Source organism: Elephas maximus, chromosome 25 (assembly GCF_024166365.1).
Source record: "Elephas maximus indicus isolate mEleMax1 chromosome 25, mEleMax1 primary haplotype, whole genome shotgun sequence".
In the NCBI taxonomy this organism is placed as follows: domain Eukaryota; kingdom Metazoa; phylum Chordata; class Mammalia; order Proboscidea; family Elephantidae; genus Elephas; species Elephas maximus.
Genome location: NC_064843.1, coordinates 34,744,280 through 34,759,672, shown reverse-complemented (window position 1 = coordinate 34,759,672; position 15,393 = coordinate 34,744,280).

Below are 15,393 nucleotides of genomic sequence, written 5' to 3'. Positions count from 1 at the left end.
CTAACTTTCCAACCCAAAATAAGACAGGAACAGTTGTCATGAGAGAGAACACTCTTGAACAAAAGTCTAAGGAAAATGATGCTCTGACCAAAATCTGTGACAACTGAATTTCAAAGATGGAAAAGATCTAACCTGGGAGTTATGAGCTGCTGAACTTGTCCCTTCTCAAGTAAGTTGGTTAGTCAATGTTGGTTTTGTATTTTCTTAACTCATATATTTCTAAATTGGGTAAGCATATGTCATGAGTTGAATTATGTCCCCCCCCAAAAATGTTTAGGCCATGAGTCCCAGTATTCTTTGGTTGTCCTCAATTTTACTGATTGTAGTTTTTAGTCTTATGTTGAGGAGGATTAGGGTGGGATCCTAACACCCTTACTACGTCACATCTTTGATCCGATGTAAAGGGAGTTTCCCTGCAGTGTGAACTACACCACCTTTTATCTCTCAAGAGATAAAAGGAAAGAGAAGGTAGCAGAGAGGGGGGACCTCATACCACCAAGAAAGCAGTGCCAGGAACAGAGCAGTCCTTTGGACCTGAGGTTCCTGTGCTAAGAGGCTCCCAGATCAAGGGAAGATTGATGACAAGGACCTTCCTCCAGAGCTGACAGAGAAAGAAAGCCTTCCCCTGGAGCTGATGCCCTGAATTTGGGCTTGTAGCCTACTAGACTGTGAGAGAATAAATTTCTTTTTGTTAAAGCTATCCACTTCTGGTATTTCTGTTATAGCAGCACTAGATGACTAAGACAGTATATATATATTTTTTTAACAATTTTTATTGTGCTTTAAGTGAAAGTTTACAAATCAAGTCAGTCACAAAAAAACTTATATACACCTTACTGCACGCTCTCATTTACTCTCCCCCTAGTGAGTCAGCCCGCTCCCTCCTTCCAGTCTCTCCTTTCGTGACCATTTGGCCAGTTTCTAACCCCCTCTACCCTCCCATTTCCCCTCCAGACAGGAGATGCCAACATAGTCTCAAGTGTCCACCTGATGCAAGTAGCTCACTCCTCATCAGCATCTCTCCAACCCATTGTCCAGTCCAATCCATGTCTGATGAGTTGGGTTTGGGAATGGTTCCTGTCCTGGGCCAAGAGAAGGCTTGGGGACCATGACCGCCGGGATTCTTCTAGTCTCAGTCAGACCATTAAGTCTGGTCTTTTTATGAAAATTTGGCGTCTGCATCCCACTGCTCTCCTGCTCCCTCAGGGGTTCTCTGTTGTGTTCCCTGTCAGGCAGTCATCAGTTGTAGCTGGGCACCATCTAGTTCTTCTGGTCTCAGGATGATGTAGTCGCTGGTTCATGTGGCCCTTTCTGTCTCTTGGGCTCGTAATCACCTTGTGTCCTCGGTGTTTTTCATTCTCCTTTGATCCAGGTGGGTTGAGACCAATTGATGCATCTTAGATGGCCGCTTGCTAGCGTTTAAGACCCCAGAAGCCACTCTCCAAAGTGGGATGCAGAATGTTTTCTCAATAGATTTTCTTATGCCAATTGACTTAGATGTCCCCTGAAACCATGCTCCCCAGACCTCTGCCCCTGCTACGCTGGCCTTAAAAGCATTCAGTTTATTCAGGAAACTTCTTTGCTTTTGGTTTAGTCCAGTTGCGCTGACCTCCCCTGTATTGAGTGTTGTCCTTCCCTTCACCTAAAGTAGTTCTTATCAATAACCCGCTCCCACCCTCCCTCCCTCCCCCCTCTTGTAACCACAAAAGAATGTGTTCTTCTCAGTTTAAACTATTTCTCAAGATCTTATAATAGTGGTCTTATACAATATTTGTCCTTTTGCAACTGCCTAATTTCACTCAGCATAGTGCCTTCCAGGTTCCTCCATGTTATGAAACGTTTCACAGATTCCTCACTGTTCTTTATCAATGCGTAGTATTCCATTGTGTGAATATACCATAATTTATTTATCCATTCATCTGTTGATGGACACCTTGGTTACTTCCATCTTTTTGCTATTGTAAACAGTGCTGCAATAAACATGGGTGTGCATATATCTGTTCATGTAAAGGCTCTTATTTCTCTAGGATATATTCCAAGGAGTGGGCTTGCTGGGTCGTATGGTAGTTCTATTTCTAGCTTTTTAAGGAAACGCCAAATCGATTTCCAAAGTGGTTGTACCATTTTACATTCCCAGCAGCAGTGTATAAGAGTTCCAGTCTCTCCACAGCCTCTCCAACATTTATTATTTTGTGTTTTTTGGATTAATGCCAGCCTTGTTGGAGTGAGATGGAATCTCATCGTGGTTTTAATTTGCATTTCTCTAATGGCTAATGATCGAGAGCATTTCCTCATGTATCTGTTAGTCGCCTGAATGTCTTCTTTAGTAAAGTACTTGTTCATATCCTTTGCCCAATTTTTAATTGGGTTGTTGGTCTTTTTGTGGTTGAGTTTTAGCAAAATCATGTAGATTTTAGAGATCAGGCGCTGGTTGGAGATGTCGTAGCTGAAAATTTTTTCCTAGTCTGTACGTGGTCTTTTTACTCTTTCGGTGAAGTCTTTAGATTAGCATAGGTGTTTGATTTTTAGGAGCTCCCAGTTATCTGGTTTCTCTTCGTCATTTTTGGTAATTTTTGTATTCTGTTTATGCCTTGTATTAGTGCTCCCAGCGTTGTCCCTATTTTTTCTTCCGTGATCTAAATCGTTTTAGTCTTTATGTTTAGGTCTTTGATCCACTTGGAGTTAGTTTTTGTGCATGGTGTGAGGTATGGGTCCTGTTTCATTTTTTTGCAGATGGATATCCAGTTATGCCAGCACCATTTGTTAAAAAGACTATCTTTTCCCCAATTAACTGACACTGGGCCTTTGTCAAATATCACCTGCTCATATGTGGATGGACTTATATCTGGGTTCTCAGTTCTGTTCCATTGGTCTATGTGTCTGTTGTTTTACCAGTACCAGGCTGTTTTGACTACTGTGGCTGTATAATAGGTTCTGAAATCAGGTAGAGTGAGGCCTCCCACTTTCTTCTTCTTTTTCAGTAATGCTTTACTTATTCGGGGCTTCTTTCCCTTCCATATGAAGTTGGTGATTTGTTTCTCCAACACGTTAAAAAAATGTCATTGGAATTTGGATCGAAAGTGCATTGTACATATAGATGGCTTTTGGTAGAATAGACATTTTTACAATGCTGAGTCTTCCTATCCATGAGCAAGGTATGTTTTTCCACTTATGTAAGTCCCTTCTAGTTTCTTGCAGTAGTACCGTGTAGTTTTATTTGTATAGGTCTTTTACATCTTTGGTAAGATTTATTCCTAAGTGTTTTATCTTCTTGGGGGCTACTGTAAATGGCATGGATTTGGGGTTGTCCTCTTCGATGTTCTTTTTGTTGCTGTAGAGGAATCCAACTGATTTTTGTATGTTTATCTTGTAACCTGAAACTCTGCTGAACTCTTCAATTAATTTCGGTTGTTTTCTTGAGGATTCCTTAGGGTTTTCTGTGTATAAGATCATGTCATCTGCAAATAGAGATAATTTTACTTCTACCTTGCCAATCCGGATGCCCTTTATTTCTTTGTCTAGCCTAATTGCTCTGGCTAGGACTTCCAGCACAATGTTGAATAAGAGTGGTGATAAAGGTCATCCTTGTCTGGTTCCTGTTCTCCAGGGAAATGCTTTCAGGCTCTCTCCATTTAGGATGATGTTGGCTGTTGGCTTTGTATAAATACCCTCTATTATGTTGAGGAATTTTCCTTCTATTCCTATTTTGCTGAGAGTTTTTATCATGAATGTGTGTTAGACTTTGTCAAATGCCTTTCTGCATCAATTGATAAGATTATGTGATTCTTGTCTTTTGTTTTATTTATGTGGTAGATTACATTAATTCTTTTTCTAATATTGAACCAACCTTGCATACCTGGTATAAATCCCACTTGGTCATGGTGGATTATTTTTTTGATATGTTGTTGAATTCTATTGGCTAGAATTTTGTTGAGGATTTTTGCATCTATGTTCATGAGGGATATAGGTCTGTCATTTTCTTTTTTTGTGGTGTCTTTGCCTGGTTTTGGTATCAGGGATACGGTGGCTTCATAGAGTGAGTTAGGTACTATTCCATCTTTGTCTATGCTTTGAAATACCTCTAGTAGTAGTGGTGTTAACTCTTCTCTGAAAGTTTGGTAGAATTCTGCACTGAAGCTGTCTGGGCCAGGGTTTTTTTTTTTGTTGGGAGTTTTTTGATTACCTTTTCAATCTCTTTTTTTGTTATAGGTTCTACTTCTGATTGTGTTAGTTTAGGTAGGTAGTGTGTTTCTAGGAATTCATCCATTTCTTATAGGTTTTCAAATTTTTCAGAGTACAATTTTTCACAGTCCTGTCATAGGATTCTTTTAATTTCAGTTGGGTCTGTTGTGATATGGCCCATCTCATTTCTTATTCAGGTTATTTGTTTCCTTTCCTGTATTTCTTTACAGTAGTCAGTCTGTAGTCAGTCTGGCCAATGGTTTATCAATTTGGTTAATTTTTTCGAAGAACCAGCTTTTGGCTTTGTTAATTCTTTCAATTGTTTTTCTGTTCTCTAATTCATTTAATTCTGCTCTAATTTTTATTATTTGTTTTCTTCTGGTGCCTGACAGATTCTTTTGTTGCTCACTTTCTATTTGTTCAAGTTGTAGGGTCAGTTCTCTGATTTTGGCTCTTTCTTCTTTATGTATGTGTGCATTCATCAATATAAATTGACCTCTGAGTATTGCTTTCGCTGTGTCCCAGGGGTTTTGATAGGAAGTGTTTTCAGTCTCGTTGCAGTCTATGAATTTCTTTATTCCCTCCTTAATGTCTTCTATAACCCAGTCTTTTTTAAGTAGGGTATTGTTCAGTTTCCAAGTATTTGATTTCTTTTCCCTGATTTTTCTGTTATTAATTTCTACTTTTATGGACTTATGGCCTAAGAAGATGCTTTGTAATATTTCAATGTTTTGGATTCTGCAAAGGTTTGTTTTATGACCTAATATGTGATGTATTCTAGAGAATGTTCCATGTGCACTAGAAAAAAAAAAGTACACTTTGCAGCTGTTGGGTGGAGTGTTCTGTATAAATCTATGAGGTCAAGTTGGTTGATTGTAACAATTAGATTTTCTGTGTCTCTATTGAGCTTCTTACTGGATGTCCTATCCTTCACCGAAAGTGGTGTGTTGAAGTTTCCTACTAAAATTGTGGAGCTGAGAGACAGTATATTTTAATGTTGACTTTTAAAAAACTTTTAGTTTATTGAAGGTAGTGAGTTTTGACAAATATATATACATCCATGTACTCAAGCCCACAATCAAAACATAGAAATCTCTATTATCCCAGAAAATTCCTTAGTCAGTCAGTCCCTCCACTCAGCCCCAGGGAACTAGTGATCTGCTTTCTGTCAGTACGTATTAGCTTTACCTGTTCTAAAATTTCGCATAAAGGAATTATGCAACATTTACTCTTTTATGTCTGGCTTCTTTTGCTCAGCTTAATGTTCTTGAGGTCGATCTATGTTGTTACAGGTATTAGTAGTTCCTTTTTTTGCTGAGCTTTTGTATGAATATACCACAATTCTATTAACTATAAAGTTTATATACTAGATTTTGAGAGAATGAAAAAAGGTTGACTAAGTTTGAACTCTGGGGGGAGATGGCAGAGAGGTAAGGATTGGAAGTAGAAGCACCAAGTTCCTATCTTGTCTCTTTCATTCACTCATTCTGTGACTCTGGGCAAGTCATTTCCCCGCCTCTGGGCTTTTTGAAGGGCTGGATGATCTCTCTCTAACCTTTCCATGCAATTCCATTACAAGTGGAAGGATTTCTTCTCCTCTAGGAAGGCACATTTATTAAGCCTCGCAGGTAAGGCCCTACTCCCAGGAGCTTAGAGTAGACCCAGGCAGTTCCTCTGGCAGGAATAGATGGCAAAATCTACAGGGAACCAGACAAGAACATGCGAAATCACCAGGGAGGCCCCAGGCAGGTCCAGGAATTGACTGATAAATATTTGCATACCATCCCAAGCCTCTATCCCTGACTTTTCTGCCAAAAGCTCCTGGCAATACTATTCTCTTGGCTGGAATCAAAGGGGTCAAGCCAGAAGGATTTTATGGAGTAAGAAGTGTTCTGAGAACCTCAGGGAGTTGTAGTGAAGGTCTGAGGCTGCCATTTTGGGCCCAAAGGATAGGGTAAGTAATCCGTGGTTTCAAATTTTCAGGAAATAGTTTCCTCCCACCCACCCTAAGATCAGGTCAAGATGGACACCCCGAAGGAGTGGATGGAAGGGGGCTGGGGAAGAGCTTTATCCAGAGAATGGATCAGAATCTCTTGGAGATACCATCGAGCCCAAACACCTCATAACCCAAATAAACCCCAGGGTCTTATATGGCCCAGGTTCAGCACCATGTCATATTCAAGAACTATGGTATAAAGAACAAATTATTGAAAAGAAACTAAATGTCCAGCTAAGGGGACTAGTTGAAAATTTTCAGTCGGCCCCGACTATGAAATGCTGTGTGGCTGTTAACAAAGAATGAGGCAGCTCTGTAGATCCTATCAGGGATTGATTACCACCCAAAAAACTCACTGCCAGAGATCAGGGATTGATTACCACCCAAAAAACTCACTGCCATAGAGTCAACTCCGACTCATAGTGACCCCATAGGGTTTCCAAGGCTAAAGAAGCAAGCTGCCACATCTTTCTCCCACAGAGCTGCTGGTGGCTTCTAACTGCTGACCTTTTGCTTAGCAGTTGATTGCTTTAACTACAGGATTGATTAGGGATTGCTTAATTAAAAAAAAAAAAAATTTTTAGAACAATGCATAATATGCTATCATTTGTATTCAAAAACATGAATTGTATGTACACATATATACTTGTGTATGCAGAGAATATTCCTAAAAGTTCACACAAGAAACTGGTCACACCCCTGGGGAGTGGAAGTTGAGTGGAGAGTGCTAGGGGCAGAAGTGGGAAGGAAACCTGTATCCTTTTGTTCTCTGGAATTCTGAGTCATGTGTATTTTCAACTATTGGAAAAATGAATAAAATTTTATCAAAACCAAGAACAATAGTCTAATATCCAAAAGTAACTTAGAAATGACTGTAATCTTATTTGTAACCCTAGAAAAACATTGAAGGGCCCCCAACCCATGTCAATACTCCTTAGAGTCCCCTTTGTTCTCACCAATCCTCTCACACCCCACTGCTCTCTCTCAGTGTCCTTCACTCACCAAACTTGTCACTCCCCATCAAAAACCATCCTCCAGGCCCTTGCCTGCAAGCCTTGCTTTTTTCTCTTTCCCTCTTTTCTCTTCAGTCTCCATCCTGTCTTTGTCACCCTGTTATCCCAATTCTGTATCTCCAAAGCCTAGAAAGCAGGCAGACAAGAGGAAATTCTCCTTAGAAAGACATTTACAGGGGGAGAGTGAACAGGCAGAAGAATCTTCATCAAGCCTTCAGTGTATGAATAGGGAAGTGGAGGCCCATAGAAGGGCAGAGAGTCACCCAAGGTCACATTGTAAGTTAGCAGCAATGCCAGGACAAGGGCTAAGGCTACAGGCTAGAAATCTTATTTCAAGCCTTTCAACCCATTCACTTCCAGGCAAGTTTCTACTCATTTTCCAAAACCTAGCTCAGATGTCCTCTTTTCCAGGAAGCCATCCCTAAGCCATTTTTTTAGGTTTCACTGGTATCTTGTCCTACCACTGTTCTAGCCCTTATCTCTCTGTATTATAATATCTCTGGTTATGTTTCTGTTTACACTGAATGAGATTTTCAAGTATAGAAAAGCTATCTGCTTCCCCAGAAAGTAACTAGGCATTCCTAGGTATGTAGTTAATTGAAAGTACACAGTGCTCTAAAAGACAGGTAGTCAGTGTGTTTTGGGGGCTCCAAGAAGGGAGAGGTTACTTGCTCCTGAAGAGATCTGGGAGAGCTTCCTGGAGGAAGTGCCATTGGGCTACTATATACCCAGGAGTTGCATCCCACACATTCAAATAACTCAATTTCAACCATACGACTCTAGCAAAAGAAAAAAAGACAGAGGAAATGATTTTTTTTCAACCATAACACTATTATGAGTTTCATAAAAATACTCACACTAAGAAATGTCAGTCTCACAAAAGGATAAATACTGTATGACTCTACCTATATGAAATATCAAGAATAGGCAAGTATATGCAGACCTAGCATTATTGGTGGTTAGTAGGGGCAGGTGGGAGGGAGAGGAAAAGGGGAACTCATTGCTTAGGATATGCTGAGCTTTGTTCTGTTAAAAGTGATGGAAAAATTTGGAAACAGATAATGGTGATAGTTGCACAACATGATGAATACAATATGACTAAATTGTACCTGTGAAAAATGTTGAAATGGCAGATGTTTTGTTACATACTCATTCATCACAAAGAAAATTTTTTTTGCACTAAAATGAAATACACTGCAGTAAGATTAATAACTCAAGCTGCCTCTTAATTGCTGTGTAACAAGCTCCACAAACTTAACAGATCAAGAAATAACCTATTTATCAGCTCACAGTTCTGTAAGTCAGGAGTCAGGGCACTGCTCAACTGGGTTCTTTGCTCAGGGTCTCATAAGGCTGAAACCCTTAGTCAGCCGGCTGTGTCCTCATCCAAAGGCTCTACTAGGCAAAAATCAAGATCCCTCAGGCTGTTGTTGGTAGAATTCATTTTCTTGTGGCCATATGACTGATGGCCCCATTTTGTCGCTACCTGTCAGCTGTAGACCACTCTCTCAGCTCCTAGAGGCCACTCTTGGATCCTTGCCATGTGGCTGTCTTCACAACATGGCAGTTGCTGCTTCAAGACCAACAGGGGAGTGTCTGATGCCCAAGAAGATATTTTTATGTTAGGTTTATGTTTGCACATGTAGGCTTTAAAATATTTTTGCTATTTATTATTGCACACATATGCATCTACAGTATTTCTATATACAGTGGAATAAATGGAAACATGCATGGCTTCTTATTAGCTCTATGATCTTGTGCAAGTTTCCTTATCTGAAAAATAGGGATAACAACAGTGCCTGTCTTGGAGGGTACAGGTGTGTATAGTAAATGCTCAGTAGGTGTAAGCTGCTGATGACATTCATCCTGAAGAGAGAGTCTAGACACAGGCAGATTGGTTGGAGGGTGGTGGTGGCAGGGTTCCCTGGAAGAAGGAAAGTGGATGAGCTTTCCCAGGCAGCAGGAAAGCTGGTGGAGGCTTCCAGTGTGATCATTTGCATAGGGTGTGTGTGTTGACAGAGAAATCCAAACATGGGGATGAGAGCAGCTTCACTCACCCCTTCAGTCAGTACTTACTGGAGGTCTATTCCATACCAGACTCTACGTGAAGGGCCTTGACTACCAGACCATGGGGTATGAATTTCAGCCTGGAGGTGGAAGGGAGCCAAGGAAGAGCTGTGAACAGAAGAGGGAAGAGCGCTGACCTTTAGGGAGTCCATTTGCTCCAAGACGGGTGACTGGCTCAGCAGGAAGGAACTCCACTGTCCACTCCCCGCCTCCCCAGCCTTAAAGCCTGCTGGGGACCAAGTTCCCAAGCAAGAGTCCCAAGAGGGAGGTAAAGTCTAGCCCTGCCTGGGCAAGAACAGAGAGGGTATAGCCCCACATTCCAGTTCCTTTCCTTCTGCTCCTGAGAGAACCCAAAGCTGTTTCTTCTGACCACCCATGGGCAGGGAGGGATGCAGCCATTACCCTTTAAAAGTTCTACATGTGGGAATTCTAGTATGTACTTCCACCACAGTAGTCTACTGATTAGGAGCTCACAAACATACCCACGGGACCCCAAAGTCATTGCTCCACCCTCGCACCATGGCAGATAGACTAAAAATAAGCTAAGCTTTTGGCTTCCTGCCACCTGCCACCCTTCCTGAAATGAATCCTGCCCCAACCATCACCTCCTCACTGACAGAGGGTGGGGGTGGGGTGGGGTGGGGTGGGGTGGGGTGGGGTGGGGGAGGTGGGGGTGGAGGGTCGGATTAAGCACAGTCCACACAAACAAAGCCGGATGCCTGGAGGTTGGGGCTGGGAGGTACTGTTTAGGGAGCACAGAGCCAGACATTTTGCAAATGGGCAAACTTGTCTGTGACTTGTCTAGGGCCAAGCAGTGAGCCCAGGACAGAGATGGGATTGATACCTGGGTTTACTGACAATCAGGTGGGGATCTTTTTCAATGTGTACATACAGGCACGCATGCGTGTACATACAGGCACGCATGCGTGCACACACACAGATACTCTCAAATTCAGACATCTCTGGGCTGAACAAAGAGCTTTTTCAGTAGAAATTCTGGGGATATAGCTCCATATTAAAGTATAGGCTCACCTCGTGGGGGAGTTTCCGGAGGATGCCTACCCCGGCCGACTTTACCAGTTAAATTTCTCTTCTAAGTTTCTTCATCAGTAAAATGGGAAGAATAATATTATCTACGTCAGAGGGTTGTTGTGGAGATTAAATGAATGATCAACACAGGAAAGGACTTAAAATAGTGCCTGGCACATAGAAATTGCAATAATATCAATATTATTTGTTTAATCCTTTATGGACCTGGGTTAGTAGGGGAAAGGGTGGAAGGCTCTATTGCTACAATGATCAGGGCTTGGTGATGTTGACTCAGATTCCAGGCTACCCACCTAGCTTTGTCTAAGCCTTGCCCTTTGTCTTAAGTTGGGAGGAGGAGGCAAGAGTGGTGAACCAGTTCTCCATTCAGGCACACAGAGGCTGGCTCATACCTGTGAGCACATGCAAGGTCTCATGAGACGCACCCAGGCTGACACATCTCTGCCCTTTGAAGTGGGGGGCCCTAAGCCAGTGGAGAGCTCCCAGGAGTTGGGAAGGGTAAGCCCAAGACCCAGACAGGAGTAGAAGAGTGGCCCCTTGACCTCCAATCTGGAGCTCATAAAATTGAGCAGGTGCTCACATATGGGCAGGGGTTAGATGGGCGTGGGCATCTATTAACCCTGTGGGTATGAGCTCATGTGCGCGTGTGTATGTTTGTACATGGATGCCTTCGTGTGTGCACATGGCTGCCCATGTATGTCCACATGTGTACAGTGAAGTGGTACCCTATGACTGCTTGAGAATGAGATTTCAGGATAACTTCCAGCATGGTGCTCACTGCCTACTTTTACAGCCTCCGGGCCTAGGGTCCCAGAATACTAAGCCCACTCTTTGGGTCCAGGATCAGTAGATGACTCTACTATTGTATGATCCTAAGCAAGTACCTTGACCTCTTTGTGCCTTAGTTTCCTCGCCTATAAAATAAAGGGTTTGGATGAGTTGAGGTTTGAGGTCTCCTCCAGCCCCGGTAATAGGCCTCTGCAGTGCGAGGAGGGATAGCTCCTAGAGGCCTCAGGAGGTGACTCCACTGGGCTTCAGCCCTCAACTTCCAGAGGTAACCCTGATTCTACAGCGAAATTAAAGACGGGGGTCTGACCTAGCAGCCTTGACATAGGGTTCAGCAAGGAGAAGAATCCAGGGCATTTAGGGTATCAGCCTGTATGTCAAGAGCTTCCTTTCTGGGCTTGGGAAACCAGAACCCTGTGCCCAACAGAATGCCTCCTATACCACGTGGGTAGAGGGCCAAGGTGGAGTCTCTTGTACTGGTCATCCTTCTTGAGATTCAGGCTGTAGCTGCTGAGCTTCTGACCCTCAGGCAGCTGTTCAGCAAATTTTTATTATAGTCTATTCTGTACTAGGCCCAGCACATGCTGCGGATGTGGGGGAATGACACACACACACACATACACCCACAAATAGTCATCATCACTTATTGTTTATTTAACAAATAAATGAGTGTCCATCCAAGCAGAGATGGACACATGGGTATAGACGAAGAAGGCTAAATAGAGAAAGGAGGAGTCAATAGAAACTTGAAGACAGGAAAGATGTAGATTTCAGACAGGCTAGAAGAAGGCACCCCACCCAGGGAGGCGAAACAGCTTGAGCAAAAGTGTGGAGGGGGGAAAGTGTTGAAGAAACCATGAGTTAGACCTTAGCACAGGTGCAGGTACGGGAAGAAGGGGAGGTGACGCTGGATAGGAGAACTGGGGCTGTGCTAAGAGGTGCGGAGCTTCAGGAGCCACAGGTTTTACAGCAGGCAAGTGGTCTGACAGGAGAGGTGTGTTAGGGATTACTTAGTATAAGTCAGCAAAGAGGTCAAGAGAAGGTATGAAGTTAGCAGGAAGTGAATGTGATGGGCAGAGGCCCAGGGTTGCACAGAATGAGGAAACTTTGGGGACACTACTCCAAAAGCCAAAACACCTCTGGCTCCTTCCCTTAGTTGCTAGGACAGAGGAGTCTCTCAGGGGTTTCAAACAGGGTCAGGACAGAGTATTATCACCAGAGCATGAGCCTCTGGCCTGCTCCGCCTCTGCTTCCTGTTGTCTGTGGACAGCTCTCAGACCCTGCCTCACCAACCTCACTCTACTGAGAGCCCAGAACTTCTGAGCCTGGAGATTCTGCGGGTGTATATTTTTGGTCTCTTCCCAGGCATCTTCCAGGACATTAGGAGGGCTAGGGCCTAGAGCATGGTATCAGGGGAATTCTGAGGGTGGGTAGTTTGAAAGAATCTTAGAATATCAACTCTAGAAGGAAGCTCAGACATGATGAGTTTGAGAGGTAAGGAAACTGAAGCCCAGAGAAGTAACATGTCTTGTCTGAGGTCACACGGTAAGTCTGGAGCCCAATGAGGACTTGAAACTAGGTCTCCCTGGGTGGGCCCAAGCACTCTGGGTTAGACAGTCCGGTGCATGCAGGGTGGAGACAGACGGTTGGGGCCAGAAGCTATGGGTTCAAATCCTAACTCTGCCATTGGACTAACTGTGATCATGGGAAGTCATTTAAGTCCTCTGAGTCTCATTTTCTTCAACTGTAAAATGGGGATAACACCTACTTTTTGGGGTTGTTGTGAAGATCAAAAAACACATACAAAGCATTATAGCACAGTGCCTGGCACACAGTAAGTGTTCAGTCAGCTAGTGGTCTGGCAGTGGCAATAGTAGACGCTCGCTAAGTGTTGCCTGTCTTATTTCACATGAATCCACGTACCAACAGATCTGTGAGCCTCACTTTCCCCACGTGTAAATTGGGACTAATAATCCCTGTCCCGTCACTCTTTCGTCCAACCCCGGAACCAACGTGGATTAAATAAGGTCCGTAAAAGCTCCAGCGCAGAGCAGACTCTAGGTAGTGTGTTTATTCAACCCGGGGCAATTCGACTCACTCTTTGCAAAATTTCCCACCAGCCTCACCACCTCCTCTAAATTCCCAGGTGCTCGCTGGGAACCAAGGATACGGGATGTCCCCCTTCTCTCAAGTCTGCTGAGGAAAAATGGGGTGGGCGGCAGAGAAAGTAAAGGGGTGAGAAGGTGAGACAGGAAAGGAAGAGCAGGGAGAAACGTGGTGGGGCGAATGCAGGTGGGCGGATGTGGTGCGGCATAGAGAAGGGTACAGATGAGGGGGTCTTGAATACAGGATGCAGGTGAGCAGGTGAAAGGATAAGGGGGACCGTGAGAGAGGTAAAGGCGCAGGGATGTGTGGAAGGGATGCAGGAAGATGGGGAGCCCGTAGGAAGGAGTGGGGATCCTCCTCGCTGAAACGTCCGCAGGCGGCCGCGGACTGGACGACCCCGAAGCTCCACGTCTGGCTCCGCGGCAGGAGCGACGAGCCCCGAGCCGCGGAGGGGGCGGGGAGGGGGACTCCGCAGCCCGGGATTGGCCGCCGCTCCGCCGGCCGGTGACGCAGGCGGGCGGGCCCCTTTGTGACGTCACAATCAGCTGTTTGAGCGTTCCAATTTGTGCCGTGAGCCCAGCCGCGGCGGCTGCAGACTCCGAGCCCCGCGGGCGAGCGCAGCAGCCCGAGCGTCGTCCTGGTACCCCGCCGCCTCCCCGCCCGGCCCCAGCGATGCGGCCCGGCCTCTGAGCGCCCGCCGCCCCCGGGACGCCCGCCGCACAACTACCTCAGCACGCCCCGCTGGCCGCACGCCCCCGCCCCCAGGTGAGTCCCGACCCGTTCCGGCCGGAGGGCTCCCGGCGCCCCAGGACACGCCCCGTGCCCCCAGCTCCCGGGCCTTTGTCTGTCTCTGCCGGCGGCCGCGGGGCTGCGTTCCCGGCTCCGGATTGGCTGCCACAGGCCCGGTAGACCGTGACGTATGCTATTTGCATATGACATTGAGACGTCACCAAGGCCGGCCCCGCCCCCCGGACTGGGTCGGCTGTCCTCCTGTGACCCGGTGGGAGCCGGGTCGGGCCTGGGCCCAAGGGTGAGGAAAGCTGAAAGACGGCAGGCCCAGAAGAGGCTCAGCGGTTTCCTGGGCTAATCCGGGAGCTGGGGTCAGGCCTCCTGATCGCTTTTCTCTTTGAGACGGTTGGGGGCCGGATGGCGCTGCTGGGTCTAGGCTGAGGGGTTGTCAGAAGTTCAGGGGCCACTTTGGGTTCCAGGTCGGTGGGGGCGAGCGCCAGACGGTGGCGGAATCCCCTCCCTCCAGCTCCAGGCCCCGCCCCCAGGGACCAACATAACAACATCCTCCTGATCCCTGACATGTGTGGAGGGCTTTAGTTGACGTCACCCCCCTAACCTCAGAATACAGGTCTTAAACGCCATTTCAAGGATGGGGAAACTGAGGCCCAGAGAGAGGAAGTGTCTTACTCGCGGTCACTCAATTAGTCATACCCACTGAGTGGGCGACAGATGCATTCTAGACACATTGTCGTCGGAATCAACTCATAATGACCCTGTAGGACAGAGTAGAACTACCCCAAAGGGCTTCCAAGGTGCTCCATGGGAGAAAGATGTGGCAGTCTGCTTTCATAAAGATTACAGCCTTAGAAACCCTGTGGGGCAGTTCTGCTCTGTCCTATAGGGTCGTTATGAGTCGGAGTAGACTTCATGGCAATGGGTTTTTTTTTTTTTTTTAGTTGTTAAGAAAGCAAACAGCCACATCTTTCACCAGTGGACTGGCTGGTGGGTTCTGTCTGCCAATCATTCGGTTAGCAGCCCAGTGCTTAACCACTGGACCACCAGGGCACCTTTGACAGATGCATTAACCATGGGCATATATGCATAGTAGATGCTCAATACAAGTAACAAGCTACACATCCCCCTTCCAGTGGGGACCCTGCTCTGGGCTTAGCACCATCTCGACTTGAAAGGGCTCCTAAGCCTTCTCATCTTGGACCTTTTTCTAGGGGTCTCTGTAAATTCATTCTCTTTTATGCCCTGACCCTGACTCTCCCCTGTCCTTATTCTGTACCTTGTAGTCCCAGAGCCCAATAAAATCACCTCCTCCCAGCTGTTTTGACTACAGAAAGGTGAGTCATTGGCTGCCTCAGCATGTCTCCAGAGCTAATGTTGGGGTGTGTATGGGATGAGGGTTCCCTCTACTTGGCCCTTCATCACCTCCTTAACCCTCAAGGTTGTCAGCAAGGA